This window comes from Lissotriton helveticus, chromosome 2_1 (assembly GCF_964261635.1).
Source record: "Lissotriton helveticus chromosome 2_1, aLisHel1.1, whole genome shotgun sequence".
NCBI classification, from domain to species: domain Eukaryota; kingdom Metazoa; phylum Chordata; class Amphibia; order Caudata; family Salamandridae; genus Lissotriton; species Lissotriton helveticus.
Window position 1 is genome coordinate 1,900,413,756 of NC_136059.1, and position 20,907 is coordinate 1,900,434,662.

At 46.9% G+C, this 20,907-nt stretch overlaps 1 long non-coding RNA gene across 2 annotated transcripts in view; it reads left to right on the plus strand.

The window, feature by feature from the left end:
* LOC144818927 (uncharacterized) overlaps window positions 1-20,907 on the plus strand; it is a 340,420-nt gene that overhangs the window by 50,869 nt on the left and 268,644 nt on the right. The window contains exon 5 of one of the 2 annotated variants that reach the window (XR_013607179.1): window positions 14,237-15,429. The exons of the other annotated variant lie outside the window; for it this stretch is intronic. This is a non-coding gene — a long non-coding RNA (uncharacterized LOC144818927). Of the gene's footprint in view, window positions 1-14,236; window positions 15,430-20,907 lie in introns of those variants that run through there. 2 annotated transcript variants of the gene reach the window in all.

The following is a 20,907-nucleotide window of genomic DNA, read 5'->3' on the forward strand; positions in this document are numbered from 1 at the left end:
AATCTACCCAACGTAAGACCACAGCTAGCATGATTTCCCATGTTCCTTCTTATACTCAGCCAAGAGACTGGAAGTCTATATCCGATGTAAAAATCGCCAGGTACTGTTGTTGCCTAGATTCTCTAACCATTAGGTGAGTGTTCCAGTTACAACCACCTTCGAATAACGGCTGCTACTGCTTTTTAATTATGGTTTTATAGAGTGTGAGCTTGACTGAGCCACCACACAGGCATGCTCACTACGCTGTTTCACATTGGTTTTAGTTCACATGCGATTAGCGCTACACTTGGAATGTACAAGGTCACCCTGGTCAAGAGTTTCATACCTGTTGCATTGCTTTCTTTTCTCCCCATCCAGGTAGATGACGCGCAACACAGGTATAGACATTGTACTACACTCACTTTATTTGTTTAAATAGTCACGGAACATTAGATCCTAGAACAGATCTCAGCAACGTAGACAGTAATTCAAAATAAAATATTTTTCTTGTTATTTTTCTTGATATTCTGGGTCCTGAAGAATCGCCAGTCACTAGACACAGGCGAGAAACATGTCAACCAACCAGAGCACATACTAAACCTAGACTTGAGACAGGAAACATAATATTCCAACGAGTACTGGTTAGTTTTTCTTTTTTAATTAGAGCAGGGGACCCCCAGAATAAACCTGATCCTGGTACTCCTAGCCCTATTTTAAACTCACAGACCAAGTCTACGTTATTCTGGCCCCACACCCCCACTTCATCATACGGCAGTTGGATAAAAGATCTCCGCCAAACTGCCCCTCTTTGAGGTGTCGCCCGTTGTGTATTGCACCACCGACCCAACGAGGAGCAAGCCCAGATGATGAAGCATGACACCCGCAAGGGTGTGTGAGGGCATTACATCCAACACTATGGATGCCCAACTGTAGTTCTGATTGAGTTTCTACAACATCCTCACATACCTGCACGACTAGTACATTCCTTCTTGTTCTGAGGAACAGCTCAGCCTTTTTGTATCACATTGAATGACAAAGTACTTTCAACAACTGGACATCCTTCGATGACTGCTGATTGACAACCTGCACTGCAGACATATTGTCCACCTTGAAAACACCTTCTTGTGAGACAGCTCATCCCCCCAGAGCACCCGTGCTACAACTAGGGGGAAGAATTCCAGAAACGCAATGCAGCGGCACCCTTGTTTCCACTGCTGCAACCATTCTTCTGTGCACCAATGCCTCTGCCAAATGAGGCCCAAACCTGAACCACCTGTGGTGTCAGAAAAAATCTGGGCATCCCCTTCTACACCTTCCAATGCTGCCATAGGGATCCTGTTAAAGGAGCATAGGAATGACCTCCACATAAGTCCTCTTTAACACCCACTGAAAGTCTGATGTGGAGATGGGGTAGTGTAAAACCTGACAGTGACATACCCAACCTATGACAAAATGTCCTACTTGCACGGACCACTCGGCAAGCAAAATTCAAGTGTCTCAACAGTACCTGCACCTCTTTCACCATGACTTTAGCCTTGCCTAGCATTTCGTCCATAAGGTGTTGCTTTTTCTGGTTTTTTTGTCTTCCGGCAATCTGGCCACTAATGCTGAGAATCAATCTCAATACCCAAAAAAGGCAAGACCTTGGTGCTTAGGGCATGCCTATGTCAGCCATGAGCTCCGTGAAATTGTCCAGGGCACACTGGCAGTCTGAGGAACTGGGCCTCCCTAAGAAAAAGAAATCATCTAAGTAGTAGGTTACGTGGTACACATTGCCAGTGTACCACGTGAACATCCACTGAAGAAACGAACTGAAGCACTCAAAAAGAGAACAGGAGATCGAACAGCCCATCACCAATGCTTTATCAACGTAGCTGCTACCTTCAAACTGTATACCCAGCAGATGAAAATTAGCAGGGTGTACCAGCAGCAAACGGAGAGCCAACTTAATGTCGCTTTTCGCCATAAGCACCCCCTGTCCTACTCTGGTCACCAAAGCTAAGGCCATGTCCACCGAGGAATATGTGACTGAAACCTGTTCCACAGGTATATAGTCATTTACTGACAGGAGAGATGACTATATACGACGGAACTGGCCTTGCTCTTTTTTGGGTACTACTCCAATTGCGGGCACTCTTAAGTGTTCCATTGGCCACTCGTAGAATGGCCCGCCATCCTTCCTTCTCGAATCTCCTTTCTCAGCTTATCCCTTACAATTTTTTTGTGTTCTGAAGCTGATTTCAAATTGGCCATCCAATGCTGCAGTTTTCGGGCCCTCATATTTAAACCGAAATCCCCATTTAAAACCTTCCAGCAGCAGCTCAGTATGTCCAATTTAATAGGCATATGAGCCATTCCTGCAGGTCACTGTCCCCCCTGCACCCCATTGTATGTGTTACCCTGTCCATCCTGTTGCCCCCATGTTGTTCCCCCGTACACCCCTGCTGGTGCCCATTTTCCCCTGCCCCTGATGCCCACCCTCCCCCAAAACAGTTGACCAGAGTATGTCTGACCGCTGATAGGTGATTGGCAGCCCACCAGCGATAAATAACATATTGCCAAACTTTGCCGAGCCCATTGTATGCTGCCAGAGATCCATGTCTAGTTCCCGCCACTGGGTTTCTGGGTCAACCACCATGCGGGCCCAGAACTCCTCATCATATTGTGCCCAGGCATACCCTCTGTAATTCAAATGGGCCTTCTTTATAATGTCCATGTAGCTGAAGAGTGCTATGGACCTCTCTGGGTGCCGTTCACAATAAATGCTTGCGTAAATAAGGAAAGCAGCCGTCCAATTTTCAATGCTTACCGGCACTCTCTGTTGTTTAGAAGGCTCTAGTTCTTCTTCTTTCGAACCCTCCTGAGATCTATGCTCCGTATGTAGTAGCTTCAACATTTCAACGTATTCGCCCTTCCATATCTCTTTTGTTGAGAGCATAAGGTGGGACCCTGGTGGTTCAGACGTCTGCATGTAGGGTAACTTTTTGTATTTTACGTCTTTGCTCTCCAGTTTGTATGAATGTTTGGATGCTTGTTGACCCTCACTTATCAATCCCAACCCCAAGATAATACTTACTGCCTTGCTGGCCGCCTGGCCTGGTTCCCCCATGGACGTTCGCTCTTAGCTGCCTTGTTGTTCTACCCCTGAAAGTGTACATTCCACTAAACTGTCATCTGTGCCCACTAACATATATTTTACATATAAGCCCTTCCGGAGGCAGGCCTCCCTGCTCTCCTGAGGCTCTTTCACCTCTACTCCCACAGATACAATGCAAGAGGGGAACACACTGCAATGCAACAAATTACCTGATGCCAAGGTTAGCGCCCTTTCGGGAGCAGGCAGCTTCACTGCCCTCTCTTGCCGCCAGGTTCCGCTCTGACCTTCATGCTGTTGCTGCGTGCTGTTTTCCTGCAAAACACTAGTGGCAGAGCTATTAGAAGAACCCCCCACCACCCCACTTTTCCACCAAATGGGCACTTTGTCCTCATCCCTCAACTCAACTTCCTCTACGCTTTAGATGTACTCATACTCATAGTCAAGTACCGTTTGTTGGCTTACATAGAACATGTCCGACTCTTGTCTCAGAGCCCCCAACCCCCGGCTTGATACTCCCTCCCTCACCTCCCTCCCTGCTACATCAGGGGCCTCTGAGCACTCTGCGGTCTCCTCTGAGACTTCACTGTTTTCCCCATCCACAGTCCTCTTCCCCTTCCCCTTCTGCGAGGCTGCGTACATGTTCGCAGCGGCCCGCCCCTTCTATGAACATGCAAGGAGTCCTCTGCTTCACTGGAGACCTCCCGAGTGCATGCCAAATGTTGGGAAAGGCCCCGGGTTCTTAGCCAGCCCATGTTGGCTCCCATCTGCCCCTGCTTCACGCTGGAGAAACCGATGCACCCACGCTTGCCTGCCCCTTACACGGGGCCGCTCTCCTATTGCGAGAGAGGCTCCTCGCTTTCACGTGTCCTCGGGTTGTCTGCACGGGGGTCCGGTGCTTCGATCGACAGGCCAACCCCGCGACCGCCTTTCTGCAAGGACGACCTCCATTAGGTGGTGCCCCTCGCACCAGAAGAACGAGGCATCCAGCTGATTATATGGTCTGCATCACTTGTGCTACTAGCTAGTTCATCTTGGGAAAATCCCGCTGTCGCCTTAATTGGAAGTGATAGCACTAGCAAACAACCTGCAGCTACACTTTAATACTCCTGCCCTAAGACTACACAACTACACCTAAATAACAACCAGGAAAAAAACACCCTGCCAGTCACCGTGTCACCTGACAAAATGGTGGCTGGCATACAAAATTCCCGGTTTTATAACTTTTATTTATTTAGAATTTATAATGCGCAACAGCTACCCGCAGTGGGTTTCCCGGCGCAAGGGACAGACTAAAGAAGAAAGCTGACATCAGACACGATGGATTTGGCTACAAGAGATACAGGAAGTAATTTAAAATAGTAGGGTCTTTAGTTTTTTTCGAAAACAGAGCATATTAGTCTCGGTTTTCAAGGCAGCGGGTAGGGCATTCCAGTATTTAGGACCAAGGTGGGAAAATGATCTTCCGCCCATCCTCACTAGCTTAAATCTAGGGATGACGTAGTCACAGTTTGCTGATGATCTCAAAGTACGACAAGGCCTACAGGGTTGGACTAGACTTTGAAGATATGGTGGGGCAGAACCCTGTTTAATTTTAAAAAGATAACATAAGGCTTTAAATTTGATTCGACTCGAGATCTTGAGCCAGTGGAGATCACGAAGAGCCTGCGCGGCCGAACACCTCCTCGGGATATTACAAAGAAGACGAGCTGATGAATTTTGTACGACCTGTAATTTCTTAACGGTCGTGACGTCCGCAACAAGATAGAGAACATTGCCGTAGTCCAGGCGAGATGTTACTAACGCCTGGACTACGGTTCTCCTGGTGGCATGAGGCAACATCCAGAGAATTTTTTGGAGCCATCTTAAGATAGTAAAACAGGTGGCCGCCACCTTAGTGGCTTATTGCCTCATAGACAGTTTGTCGTCTATAAGAAAACCCAGGTTACGTACCACCTGGACTGGTAGAGGAGTAGGGCCCATAGTGCTGGTATTTCCAGGAAGACGATAACACGGAGGAGCAGGGAGGCCGAAATCCAAACACAAGATTGATAGATCCCGGTTTTCATCCAACAAGGAGAACGTGTGGACAAATGACAAGAAGTAATCAAACTATTATGAATAGTGTCCATTAACGAATTGGCCAAAATCAGAAACAGACTTAGAGACTATAAGAAGTCCCTTTCCCCACCAACGGTGGCTCCTCCGTGCAATTAGAAGACCGTATCTCGACAATGAGAGGTCAAGGATACATGAAACACCTGAGCATCTTATAGTACGTGTAGCAACCATTTGAAACAAATCAATTTCAAAAAAACACAGAGATATTGGAGTCAAATGTTTTAAAGTCCTGAAGAAGGTGTCAAAAGGAAAACAAAGCACCGAAACGCTGCGTCGACTGTTTTTGTAACTTTGACTGTTTTATGATATTCTCATTGTATGACCACGTCAGGTGGTGTTTTTAATTATATGTATGTTATATTTTTTCAGATTGTAACCCAATTGGGAGGGAAATAATACATTCTATGATCATTTTTAACATGACTAAAATTGTCTGACTAGTATATTTAGTTGTGTGTTTAATTTAAGTAAGTTGTGGTTCAGCAGTTCACTTTGCCTAGTGTTGTATTTTAGCCCTTCGTATGAAGATATACTGGCATATGCATCAACGTTCGTAAATACCAGTCGGTAATACCGAAAAATAACGAATCGGTAATATGAACATGCAAACCGCGATGCATCAAAGTAATCGGTAAAAATTACCGAGTCGGTAATAATCGCTAATAAAGAACGAGTAAACGCCAGCGCGAGTAACAAAAACCGTATTCGGAAATACCGAGTCGGTATTACCGGATCCGGTAATAGCGGATTCGGTAATACCGAAAACGGGAAAATAACGCGACGCTTCGGAAGCAGGCTGATGACATCACAACCAGGAAGTAGGACACCCACGCTGCATTCAGTGTCCGGAGTTGCACAGAGGAGGAGGCAGAGCTCAGGAGCTGAGGTCCCACACTGAACCAGAAGCAAGCAGGAAAAAGGTAGCAGGACAAGATGGAGAAGGAGGCCCCCCAGCATGGAAAGGACACACCCCGAAAGCGAAAACGAAAGTTTTCAGATAAGGAGCTGGAAATCCTCATACAGAGTGTGAGCAGCAACCATGATCGCATATTTGGCAAGTTGTCGCTTAAGGTGCCAGAGGCAGAAAAAAGGAAGATGTGGCTGCGCATCATGGACAAGGTGAATGCCTGTGGAGTCACCCACCGCAGCATCGACGACCTAAAAAAACGATGGTACGACCTGCGTAAGAGGGCCAAGGAGAAGATTGCGCAGAGGGTCAGGGATGCTGCTGGCACAGGAGGGGGACCATCAAACGTGACGCCTAACACTGACCTGGAGGATCTAGTGGAGGCCACCATAGAACGTGAAGCTGTTGTGGGGGTCACAAGTCTGGACACCTCAGGTGCTGCGGAAGGAGGACAAGGTAAGAGGCATGCCAGCGTAACGATGCAGCGTGTACGTAGTCCCTGCCCACTCCCCCATGCCAGACCCAGTGCACATGTAGCGTTGCCCTACACACACACCCTCACCACTGTGTTGCACCATGGGAGATGTAGTCAATACATGAATGGGTGCATGCCTGAGTCCAGAGATGAATACAGCTGCCAAGGGTCAAATGTCAGTCAACAAAAGTAATTTATTGTGAGATGCCACAGCTATTGTCACATACCATACCATGATATTAACTATGCACTGTTTCACACACAGATGCATCCCCCATCGATTCAGACGACAGTGGCCGCCTTGTCATCTCAGAGACGCCAGTGTTGTCAGAAGCGGAGTGCTCAGAGGGAGCTGAAGTCATGTCCTCCCCTTCACCACCACGCCGGACAACACCTCCACCGTCCTCCCGGCCGAGGCAACCACCACCACCACCACCACCACCACCATCCTCCCAGTCCAAGACACCACCACCACCACCCTCGCGGACCAAGACACCACCACCACCAGTGCTGCCCACTCCGCAGAGCCACAGAGCAGATGTTGCCGCCCTGTCCGTGATGGAGTCAGATCAATCTTCATCACACCCAAATGTTCCACGCCAGGCTGTCGTCACTCCAACCAGCCACACTGCAGGCCGACAGCGCATCAGGCAGAGGGTTGTGTCCCCGGGTCGGGCTGCTGCAAGACCGGTCGATCTGTCCGGAGGGTACGGAGTAGTGGAGGCCCGGATGCTGCGTGTCCAGCGCCTGCAGGGGAGACACATGGGTGCCATGAAACTCAGCATGACACAACTATGCAACAAACTAGGCAACATGACTGCCGCAGTGCGTGAGCACACCACTGCCGTATCTGCGGGCAACAAAGACATCAAGCTGTGCCTGCAAGAACTGACACGTGCCATACTCGCAGGCCAAAGGAGTGAGCGCCGGCGTCACAGGCAGGTCATGCTGGCAGTGAATACCACAAACAAGGCCATCAATAAGCTGTGCAACAGCACGGCTGTGCTGTCACGCAGGTCCGTGTCCCTGCAAGTGGATCTAGGTCATTTTTGTGGGGATGTGGCAAAGGCCCTTGAGAGGGTGACCACTGCAGTGGAGCAACTGCAGCCAGGGTCAGCCAGTGTCAGCAGTCTGGGGGCGGAAGAGGGGAGTGAGGCAGCCTCCAGTGTCAGCAGCGTCTCCCTGCCGGACACCAGCGTGAGGAGGCGCAGTGGCCGCAGTGCAACTGCCACTGACTCCCATCGTGTACAACCCGAGGAGTCACAGGACAAGAGACTGGGGGTACGCGGCAAACGGAAGTAAACATGTGGCATAGTCACACTGTCCTTGGTGAGGTAACCATGGACAGACCAAAGTGCCTCACGCGCCACCTGTTCTGAGAAGGGACATTGCTAGTTTTTTTCGCTGCGGCAGCAGCTTGTTTGTGTTACGTTTTTCTGCACCAGTCAGGTGTCCATGCCCATTAAACCCTTGCAAAACTGTTCCTGTTGTCAAGTCACTCTCTTACCTGTCTCAGAAATGATTCCGTGTGATGTATGCCCGTCTCCTTTGCCCTTCAGCTGTGTTGGGCACATGTGCCTGTTGGTGTTGTGGGGGGGGTTGCTGGGCACGCAGTTCTTCCTCTCCCTCCACCTCTATGTGTATCCCCCTGCGCGTGGCGATGTTGTGCAGGATGGCACACACAGCAATTATCTGGCAGCAGGTCACTGGGTCGTACTGCAAAGCACCTCCAGTCTTGTGCAGTATTCGGAAGCGGCTCTTCAGGATGCCGAATGTTCGCTCAACCACATTCCTAGTACTGATGTGTGCCCTGTTGTAGCGCTGCTCTTGCGGGGTAGCTGGGTTGAGATAGGGCGTGAGGAGATATTCACGCAATGCGTATGCGCTGTCACCTGCAGGATGGGGAGAGAATGGTAATCAGCATTAATGGAATTATACATGTGGGGAAGGAGTGGATGGGGAGTACGATGATGCAGCTATATGTACCTAGTAGGTGTCCCTCTCCAAATTCTCCGTTGATCAGGCGCCTGTGGAGGCCACAGTGACGGAAAATGTAGGCGTCATGTGTGCTCCCGGGAAATTGGGCTACAATGTCGGTAATGATCAACTTGGCATTGCACACCACCTGAACATTTATTGAATGATACGATTTCCGGTTGCGGTAAATGTATTCGGTGGCTGATGGAGGACAGATGGGGACATGCGTGCAGTCGACACACCCGATGACATGGGGGAATTGTGCCACCTGGTAGAATTCCCGTTTGGTGCGGGTTAGCTGCTGGGGGGTTCTGGGGAAGGTGATGTGGCGATTGAGAAATGTCAGCATGGCCTCTAGGAACCGGTGGAAAAAGCGTGATAAGGCACTTTGCGACACGCCTCCTGTCTCAGCTATTACCCCCTGGAAGCTTCCAGATGCAAGCAGGTGCAGGCAGCATAGCACCTGCACATGGGCAGGTATGGCGTTGGTCCGACGGGTCTCGTGCTGCAGTAAGGGTGTCAGGTCTGCTATTAGGTGCATTATCATGGCACGGTTCAGTCTGTACTTGGCGTACACCTGTTCCTCGGTCTGCCCCAGCAAAGTGATGCGAACCCTGAAGATCCTGTCCTGTATCATCCTCCTGCGCTGGGCCTGGGCGTTGATCCTCCACCTCCTAGCAAGCACGTACAGGGCAGCCATTTTGGTGTACATGTGGGGTTTCCCAGGGCATTTATGAAGGGTAACTGATTGTCAGCACCTGCTGATGGGGTTTTATTTTTTTTTTCTGTCCTTCTGTTAACTTTACCTCCTGATTGTGATTCCCCTTATTTTGCTCATGCTAAATAGCGAATTTGGGGATTTCCGGTATTAGCGACTGTTCATGCATACCATTTCCATTCGTTATTGCCTATTCGGTATTTCCGAACTATTGCTTTGTGGTTCGGTATTTCCGAATGTCTGTTTAACGAATCGGTAATTTACCGCGGGGCCATTTAGCGGTTCTTTATTTTTTTCCGATTTTCGGTTTGATGCATTGCAATTTATGGTTTTGCGTTCGGTATCGGCCTGTTTTTCCGATTCGCTGTTTTACCGGGAGGTATTTCCGTTGATGCATATGCCTAATAGAGAATTATCTCCCTAAAGCTAGACCATGTCTACAAGGTTCTAGTTAGCTATTTCCAATGTGCTACTCTAAGAGTCAGGGACATTTAACTTTTTTCTGCTGTAAAGATCCCCCTCCCTGCCATAAACTACAGGGGTACCTTCAATTTGTTTGATACAGTGGGCCCCAAAGGTCCTTCTGCTTCCCTAAGATGATGATCTCGGTTTTGTCACCGTTAAGCTTGAGGAGATGCTTCTGCATCCACTCAGCCACAAGTGACAGACCAGTTTTCAGACCAGACACATTATTATCTTCAATGCTGGAGAGGGAAAAAACGATTTGCGTATCATCGGCGTATGAAAAAATAGTCAGCCCGGCTTCCTCTGCGATGGTAGCAAGAGGCTTGATGTAAATATTAAATAGCAGCGGGCTGAGAATAGACCCCTGAGGGACACCATACGCCGATGGACAAATCGTAGATGCAGCTTTCTGGGAAAAAACTTGGAACGTGCGCTCACTTAAAAAGGAGGCAAACCAAGCAAGTGCAGGGCCAGCTATTCCAAGGGAGCGGAGAGAGTTTAATAAGATGGAATGAGACACGGTATCGAACGCTGCGCTCAGGTCCAACAGGATGAGAGCAGAAGTTTCACCGCGATCGACACCGTGCCGTAGTCTCTCCGTCACCCCTAGTAGAGCAGTCTCAGTAGAATAGTGAGCCCGGAAACCGGACTGAGACGGATGTAAGAAGCCCTGATTTTCAATGAAAAGAGTAAGCTGCATATTAACATGCCTCTCCAGTATCTTTGAGAAGATAGGCAACAAGGAGATAGGTCTGAAATTGGACAGATTTGATGTATCCGCACCAGTCTTTTTCAGAAGCGGGACCACCATCGCATGCTTCCAGTCCTGTGGCACACAAGACTCACTCAAGGAGGCATTCAGGAGTCTCATAAGGGGGCGCCGACATTCCAGATCGAGCAACTTTAAGATTTTTGCAGGCACCGGGTCACGCGGTGAACCAGACCTTACATTGTTCAAGCAGGTAAGGAACGAGTCGTCATCAAATAAGAGCCAGTTAGTAATCATTACCCTTGGGGATAGGGGTGCTATCGTAGTCACGCATCCCAGTTGAGACTGAGTTGCTATATTGGAAGCACTCATAGAGTTGTTGATTCGCTCAACTTTGGTGATAAAAAATTCCGCAATGGAGTTACATTGGCCTTCTTCCAAGACAGGAGGGGTCGGTAGAGCATCAGCGCCGGTCAATTTTTTTACCACTGTAAATAGAGTGTGAGGGCAATTCTGAGCTTGCGACACTATCTTTGACGTGTACGTAGCTCTTGCCTCTTTACACCTCGAGTGATATCCCTTCAATACTTCTTTATAGACGATCTTTCGAGAAGCAGAATAGGTGCGCCTCCATTTTCTTTCCAAGGCTTTACAATTAGTTCTCAAAGCCTTTAAATCAGGCGAGAACCAAGGGGCCGGACATCGATGGAGTTTAGAAAGTCTCGGAGTAGATGGAAGCACAATGTTTACAGCGTTCGTAAGCCAGGATGTAACTGCCAAGTTCAAGTCTTTAAGAAGAGCTTCGTCATTCAGGGGGCGAGTATCAAAAAGACACTGGTTACATTTTAAGATATCCAATTTACCCCATCTATGGACTAATTCGCCCTTACCCTGTCTATTCAAGATAGGCAGTTTGATATCAGATAGGGCGAAATGGACTGCAATGTGATCAGTCCAATCCAAGGGACGAGCATTCTGTGAGCAATCAAAGGAAAGATTGGAAAGGATTGGATCCAATTGATGCCCTGCAGAATGGGTGGGGCCTGAATTACACAACCTCAGGCTCAGAACCTCTAAATCACTTAAGAAACTCTTACTATTGGCGCACAAGGTGTCATCAAGATGTAGATTTAAATCGCCAAGAATAGTGAAGTTTGAGGCTTTAAGCAATAGAGGAGCTATAGAGTTGGTGAGCACGGATATCCAGGTATGGGCGTTACCGGGAGGACGGTAAATTAAGAGGCCAGATAAAGTAAATTGAGGGTTGATCGCCAGTTTAAAAAGCGCAGCCTCACAACCAGGAAGAGGGAAAGCTTCAAGTTTGCAAAAATAGCAAGACTTGAAGATTATTGCAATGCCTCCTCCATTTCCAGATTCTCTGTCCAGTCTCAGTATAACATAGTTGTTAGGGACAGCACACGCGATATCCGGGCCGGAACTACCATGAAGCCAAGTTTCCGTTAGAAACAAGGCATCAGGCTCCTCAGAAGCCAAAAAATCAAAAATATTTGATTTATGTTTAGGTAGGGACCGGCAGTTGATGGACCAGAACTGGAGGGTAGAGTGTTTAGTGGGAAGTGTCTTAGTCCTTCTACGACCACGTGTATGAACCGGTTTCATAGCCTTACAAGTAGACATTTTACCAGTTCGAAATTTACAACCTCCACATTGAAAGTTATGCATCGGTAAGGTGCAACGGGAACAGGATGAGTATGAAGGAGGGCATAGTGATCGTAAAAACTCACCCGTATATGATGTCATAGATACAGTCTGAAATGCTGATAAAGGCATAGCTGTCAGTCAGAGTCCCTAAGCCCAGTCAGGCCCGGACGGGCGCAGACGGGCAGGACTCTGGCACGACTCAGGCTAAGCGAGAGGCGTTCCCGCTGCGCGATCCCGCTGCGCTGCCCAGGGAGCTTTAAATAGGCGTCCCCCGTATGCTTCTGCGCACTAAAGCGCTCCCTAGAAGATGGCGCCCAGTAAACAAACACCAACTACCCCACTCCAAGATGTCTGCCGCAAACCGAGCCCACCCCGGGAACCGGACCCGCTCCAATAGCGGTGGTCAACAATTAGGATGCAGGTAAGAGGGCATTATTAAAATCAAGGGAAAATAACTAAAGAGCAAATGAAATAAAAAACGAGGTCGCTTTAAAAGTTGCTTGTAGCAGCGTGCGCGCAAAGCGCTAAACAGCTTGTAGATGTCAATGGGACTAACCCTGGGCCAACTCGCCTTAAATAGGCGTCCCCCGTATGCTTCTGCGCACTAAAGCGCACTAAAGCGCTCCCTAGAAGATGGCGCCCAGTAAACAAACACCAACTACCCCACTCCAAGATGTCTGCCGCAAACCGAGCCCACCCCGGGAACCGGACCCGCTCCAATAGCGGTGGTCAACAATTAGGATGCAGGTAAGAGGGCATTATTAAAATCAAGGGAAAATAACTAAAGAGCAAATGAAATAAAAAACGAGGTCGCTTTAAAAGTTGCTTGTAGCAGCGTGCGCGCAAAGCGCTAAACAGCTTGTAGATGTCAATGGGACTAACCCTGGGCCAACTCGCCTTAAATAGGCGTCCCCCGTATGCTTCTGCGCACTAAAGCGCACTAAAGCGCTCCCTAGAAGATGGCGCCCAGTAAACAAACACCAACTACCCCACTCCAAGATGTCTGCCGCAAACCGAGCCCACCCCGGGAACCGGACCAGCTCCAATAGCGGTGGTCAACAATTAGGATGCAGGTAAGAGGGCATTATTAAAATCAAGGGAAAATAACTAAAGAGCAAATGAAATAAAAAACGAGGTCGCTTTAAAAGTTGCTTGTAGCAGCGTGCGCGCAAAGCGCTAAACAGCTTGTAGATGTCAATGATACAAAAGTAGCCCAAATAAGGCCCAAACCCCTGAGCAGTCGTCAGGCCAGACCACTTCCCCAAACTACCTGGGGGAAAGACACTCCCTCTGGTCGGCTGCCCCCCAAATCCACTTTGATGCTATGATTCCTGTCAGCTTAATTTTTCATGGAATCTTCTGCTCCAAGTTAAACCAGTGTCTGCAATATAAAAGGACATTCTATTAGATGTACTCATTGACAATTGATATAATCATAGGCAATATTAAATATACAATGTGTGTCAAAGGCATGTTGTAGCAATTACCCAAGCATGATGTAATGCGATATATCTATATGTTGAAAGAATATTTGTCTATTCAATTATTCTTTTCCCTTCGTGTTCATCGCATATGGCTATACATATTGAGCCTATATACCAGCTGTTATTTTATATGAGTTTCTTCAAATCATTCTGCGACTACTCACAATGTAGGTAGGTGTGAGTGTTTTCTAAGAATATATACACGAAAAGTGAAAATTAAAAGACGACATGTGATTTACAAATATCCTTTATCTTCTAAAGTGTGTAATCAATTCCAGAGCTCTCCACTCCTTCTCCTGAAAGGTTCGTTTATCCACGACTAGTGAAAGGCATGAGGAAAGGGAACTCCAGGTAGAGTAGTGGTATTCAGAGATAAAAGGGTAATAGAGGAAACCTGGCTTAATGCTTGATTAGAATTCTTATTTTAGTTATCATTTATTTTATAGGCACTAAATTGGAGACAATCAAGTTTGGCAAACATACTTCTAGAGTCCCTCTGAAGACAGGAACTGTGTTTGTTTATCATTCATTTCCCTCTTCCCTGTTGGACTTGTTGGACTGAAGAAGCTTTGGCTGGGTTGTTGGGCTCTTGTTGTCTGGTAGGGGAGTCAATACTACACATTTATTTTCCGCTTACTCCTGCAGAACTTCAGGTGGGATCATGACAATGCTTAATAACACACAGGATGATGAGGTCACACATGCGGGAAACCTGAGGAGAATGCCAAAGACCAGCAATGACCCGGGAAAGGAAGCCATACTGAGTGACTACTGACTAGAGAAGGAGAAGAACCCCGGTACCCCCCTGAGGCCAGACCAAGAGAGACCCAACTCTCCTTCCCCGTATGGACATAACAGAGGGATGCTAGCCCAATAACTAAACCCCAAAGAAAGAGGGTGTGGGGAAAGGTCAGATTTGTGGGTTATAACAAGATATGCCCTATGTTCCTGTTTAACCCCCCAAAAAACTGAGAATTGTGAAAAGAATAGAGTAAAGAGTAACAGAGGATTCTAGCAATCCAAAGGAAGAAAGTGGAAGGAAAGTATGGGTAAGCCAAGGGAATAAAATGGGTGCTGGTACTTACTTGAGGGACCTCTTGTTTTCCAAGGGGCACCATCAGCAGCAACCAACCCGGGTGAGGCACTGGTGTGGTTTAGACCTGAGGAAGACAAGGAGGTGTTAATCCCTGAAAAAATTAGAAGAAGCCAAAACGCCATGCGCCCGAATGCTAGACGGATTTATTATATTAAGCATCCTGGGATGTTGCAGCATATGTAATTCACAGAGCACTATGTATATTTGTTGGGTTGGCCCAAATGGACTTGTCCTTTGGTATTCCTCATTAGTGATGATATAATGTCAGGATTTCTTTCTGCTAATCTCTATTACTCTTAATCCTACTCCTCCTCACAGTCCTTGCTCTACACCCGCACACCCTGTGCAATTGGACTCCGATCCAGATTGAGCTTGAGCACACCTGGAAGTTTAATGGGACTGGCACTCCCTTTTGTATCAGCCACAACAATTCATGGTCATTGCCATCATATTAAACAAGCATTGGAAATGCAATAGGTCTCGCATTAGAAAAGTTTGAGCTATTGCTGTTGTGGAGATGTAATTATTTTTTAGTTATGTTTATGTTTTTCCAATAATAAAAGTATTAATTTTGTTCTTTGAAATGGCAATAGTTATAAAAGTAGCAAATGTGACACCTATAGCATTAGTAAAGGTACATGTTTAGTTTTTCCCTGTCTTACATGTATTGATCTGACAATTCCCAATGGTGTAGAATTTTTCTAAATAATTAATACTGACATAATATTTGTTGTAATTTATAATGGTACTAGATTTAACGTTTGTAATTAAATTTTTTGAAGTTTATGTTTTGTGTATTTTTTTGTTTAATAATGTGGATTCTATGCTTTGCTATGCTATGTTGTGTTTTATTATGCTATGCTTTGTTTTGCTATGTTATGTTTTGTTATGCTATGCTATGCTTTGTTGTGTTTGGTATGCTATGCTTTGCTATGCTATTATATGTTTTGGTTTGCTATGCTATGTTTTGTTGTGTTTTGTTAAGCTATGCTATGTTTTGTTGTGTTTTGCTATGTTTTGTTATGCTGTGTTGTGTTTTTTTATGCTACGTTTTGTTATGTTATGCTATGTTTTGTTATGCTATGCTATGTTTTGTTTTGCTTTCCTATGCTTTGTTTTGTTATGATATGCTATGTTAAGTTTTGCTATCCTATGCTTTGGTTTGTTATGCTATAGAGGGAGGGATGGAGTGTGGGGCGGGGGAGGGATGGCGTGTGGGGCGGGGGAGGGATGGATGGAGTGGGGGAATGGATGGATGGAGTGGGGGGTTGTATGGATAGGAGGTATGGATAACCTAAGTGAGCATCATCCACTGCCACAGTCAGTACAATCATCCATAGTGATATTAAATATACTCATATGAAACGAGGGAAGGGTGGGGAGCCCCAGCAAGAAGCCCGGAGAGGGCAGGAAAACTAATGGAGGAACGGGATGGCAGAGCTACAGAGGAAGGGCAGATAAGGGAAAGTAAGAAAAAACATGCACTTCCATGCGGTGTTTGAGAAAGACTGTAAGCAAAGGAATAGTACAATTCATGTAATCAGAAACACTGTAACCAGCTACGTTTCAGGGGAGGGACAAACACAAGAGAAAGGAAAGCCATTGAATAAGAAGAAAATTAGATTGAAGAAAAAAAAACGAATGTAAAACAAAAAATAGGATGACTCAAAGCCTACTCAAAGAACTGAGATTGCACAAAATAGGTCTTGCAGCTAAAGTGGTCTGTAGGCGAGACCTAAAACAAGTGTTAAAAGAGTGGGTGGCAATTGCGAGCACTGAGCAGGGCTACGGTGGAAGGGAAATTATACTGGTTAGTCACTACCTGCAACATCACTTGACTATCGACGGCAAAAAGGGGCGTCGAAAGATGGGAGGGGGAGTTGGTATCCTTGGTTTGCTTGCGCTGGACGGTAGGGGTCAGACATGGTGCGATTGGGGGTTGGTTCTGGGCAGTCGAGGTGCGGGGGGGATATGCGGGCAGCTGCAGTGCTCGTGGCGGCTTGAATGGTGGTGCAGTCTGAGAAGAGAGGGCTGCTGATACAGGTTGCGAGGTGGGGGGGTGGGGTGTCAGCCGCATGGGCCGCTCTGGAGCATAGGGTTGTAATATAGAACGTTACAGCCATTATGGGGCTCCCGATGGCTCTGGGGATGGTGCAGTGCAAGGCGAGTGGGGAGATTGGGGCACCAACGCAGTGCCCTCTTGCGCAGGACGTGGGGGGGTTGGCAGGCATCCAGGGGGAAGAGAAAATAAATGATTAAATAAAGTTTTCCATGTAGCAGAACAGGCGGGTTGCAGGCGCTGCTGAGATGGGGTGGGCGGAGATCGAAATTATGTGAGGAGATGGATGGGGCAGCGGGGGCGACTCTAGGAGAGTCAAAGGGCTGCGTCTGGGGGGGAGCGTGTGTCCATTGGTGGGTGGTTGGAGGTTGGAGTTGCAGTGCAGCGTTGGGAGGGGCAGTGCTAAGGGAGCAAGTTGGAGGGAGGCAAAGGACGCCACGTGGGCACCAACACAGGGCAGCCAAGGTGGAAATGCACAACTCGCTGTGAAGTGTGTCAATGGTTTCATTGTACTGAACCACTGCTCCCTTATGTGGTGGGAAGAAACAAAATGAAATGTCAACGTTTAACATTTACACGTTTTCATGTATGCAAAGAAAGCATGCAGCACCAAGCTTTGGAACACATTCAAAAAGACTGAATAGCCTGCGAGTGAAGGCACATTAAGCAAAGAATTTTCCTAACACATTCAAGTTAACAGATACCATCTAACCAAGGTAAAGGGAAATATGAACACAGGCATGTTGCTTGCTCGCATTTAAAATATCCATCAGAAAAATGGATCTGCAAGCAACCAAAGGTAACTGTAGGGAGAGCAGATGGACGCCACCTTATTTACATACCTAGTTTTTAGGCGTGAGGAGGGAAAGATGGTTCGGGAGTGGTCAGATGCAGGCCGACACAATCACCTGAAGAAAACATTAACATGTGGAAGAGACAGGGATCTGCTACCATGGCGGACACTCGTCCACCTCTGGGAACAAAGGGTTGTGAGACAAAAATCCCGCTAAAAACTGGCCTCCGTCCGGCAGAAGCAGCATTCTACATTGGTACTTTTAAACGTTTGCTGGTGGTCTCAACTATCCATGTTACTTAGATGCATACCAAAATGTTTGCTTGGTATACAAATGAACACATTTTAGAAATAAATTCAAAATCTATTAACAGCCGATGTACATCTTCATGGGCCACCAATATTAAATTGAGCAGTGAAAGCAAAAGCACTGAAATGTAGATAGATTTGCTTTTAAGGTAAGCGAATAACGTAGTAAGCAACATGTGTGAGTTGTAGGCAAAGGAGAAGCTGAAGAGCCCCCCGCTGCCTTGGTTTAAACAAGACACGGCCTGGCGGCCGTGAAAGTGAAAGTACGGCCAGCCGGCCGTGAATAATTAGGGGAGGAGAAATGCCTGAGGCAGAGCGCACGCTGGGGGAAGCTTGTGGGAGGGAGGCTGGTGGCTTTGATGCGTGCACGCGCTTTTCACGGGCACTGCATGAAATCGCCCGTTTGGTTAAGCCCCTATATCTCTCGCCAGCAATGCGCAAGCGCATTAGCAGGCGAGACCTAAAAAAGAACACAAAGCAAATATACTGAAGTTCCAGTCAGAGTGGTGAGAATCACCATTCTGTCTGCCTGCCGCATTCGACACAGTTAACCATGAGGTCCTTCTAGCTAGACTCGAAGAGGTCGGGGTAGCACTGAACTGGTTTCAATCCTACCTATTCAATAGGCAACAGGCAGTGGCCCTCCCCCCTATCAATCTGAGTTCACCAACATCTTGCACGGTGTCCCTCAGGGATCTGCGATTAGTCCAACATTGTTCAACATCTATATAAGCCCTTTGATTGCTGTCATAAGTGCTCACAATGTCAATCTTGTGAACTATGCAGACGATACACAGATTATCCTGTCCCTAGAGGGAGACCAGTTCATATCTCTGGAAGATTTCCACGCTTGTATGCAGGACACTGCACATTGGCTGAGAGAGAACTCTCTACAATTTAATGCCGATAAGACAGAAGTCCTCCACTGTGCAGCCAGAAGATTCCCCCCCTACTCCCTACTAATTTTTGGCCCATTCCTACAGCCACCCCACTGGCTCCTTCTGAGACGGTGCGCAACCTGGGAATTATGTTTGACAGTAAACTGACTCTTGAAACCCATGTGAACAAAACAGTTGGGAGCTGTTTTCCCTTATTAAAGTACTCCGGAAGATTCTCTCGATGCTATCAACAAAGGTCAGAGTGTTGATAGTAAGAAGTACTATTCTGAGCAGGCTGGGTTACTGCAATGCCCTGCTGCTGGAGTCTCCAAGATATTTGACTGAGAGACTCCAGAGAATACAGACAATAGCGGCTAAGTTGGCACTAATGAGGCCACAACGATCTTCTGACTCCCAGACTCTTTCGGAGCTGCACTGGCTACCAGTATCGCAAAGGATACAATTTAAGCCGATTTGCATAGTGTTTAAAGCTTTGCATGGTGCTGGACCCAAACCAATGCAGAACAAATTTGCATGGTATGTTCCCACCCGGAGTCTACGTTCTTCTTCTGCCAAACTGGTGAAGGTGCCTAGAGTCAGAAGAACTAAATCAGGATATAGGGCTTTTAGCACAGCAGCAGCGGGGCTCTGGAACAAACTCCCACCTGAGATTAGACAGGTGAATGATCTTTTCCAGTTCAGAAAAAGGATAAAGACATGGCTATATCCTAGAGGCTGCCTCCTGCCACTCTTCTAATTTCTCTTTTGCCATCTTTGCTCCACATCATCTGTGATCAGCTGGACACACGAATCATAGCCCCACGGTACCCGTAGGGGGATTGTGCGCTCTATAAGTGTCTATACTAATTATAATAATAATAATCATTTCATAACCCCTACATCCCTGGTCCTCGTCCCAGCGATTACAGATGAGGCGATTTCACATCATGATGACAGGAAAAAAGCAGGAGAATCCTTGAATGCTAACCCCACCCACCAAACCTGGTTGCCATAAAGGGAGCAGCACTCAAGACTTCTCCTCTTTTGCTTTCCTGCATGACAGGATGAGGATGTGGCAGGTTCATGCTTAGCTTGTGCCTTTCTTAAGGTTATGCTTACCTCTCTTGCCAGTCCTGCGGGGTGGATGCCTCCACTGTGGAAGTGGAATTTTCCGAAGTGGGAGTCCTTCTCTTGGATGGTGGTTGACGTGTAAATTGGATTGACTAATGTAGTTTTGATGCATTTTTCTATATACATCTGTTCCAGATTGTTGATCAAAGAATAATAGTCAATATATCTGTAATCCTGATGAAGGTGAGGGACTAAGCAAGTCAGCACTATAACATCATATTAGATATTTGGATAATGACAGGGAGTCGAGGAGTTGTATGAACAATTTGTTTTACAGATTCTACAGATGGTGAAATATATATACCGCTGGAATCTTGGAGAGATTCCCAACATTACATATTGATGTTGCCAAATTAGAATTTGATTACATATCTTTTTACGTTGGGAGAGTTGCTGTGGGCATCAGATGTGTTGAAGCTAAAAATAACTTTGAATTTATGGAATAAATTAATTTTGCAAGTCTAGTTATAGTCCCAGACCATCTGCATATTAGGTATGAGGACTGTCAATACCAATATTAGATTTGTGGTGTTGGTGTGTCCCACCTTTGCTGGTAAGACCCAGGGATTCTTGGCCAATATTCCCTTCCTCTGCGTTATGGTATGGGCGGAGGGAGATTGCTGCCATCATCCTGGAAAGCGCTGTTTCAGGTTCACCAGTGCGCTGTAGGACTGACGCAGTCTGCATGAGTGTTGTTTCATTTCATGCCGGGAGCAGGGCAACCTTTTTTGAGCTACGTACGCAAGCCTAGGTAAGTGGTATTACTTTATTTTGCAGTTGGGAGTTTCCTGGCAGCAGTTTGCTTGATTTCCACTTCTTTTCAGTACGGGCAAGCATACTTCAAAAAGGCGCATCTCTCCTTCAGCTTCTTCTGGGTCATCTGGGCATTTTCCTCCTCTAAAACGTAGAAGACATACTAAAGAGGAGGTGGAGGAAAGTATTAGAAGGAATTTCTTCCAGACCCTGGCAGCATTTAAAAAGGATGCTTCTTCACCTGTACTAGAGAATAAGACATCAGAGACAGTACGTGACACAGATAATTCAGATTCA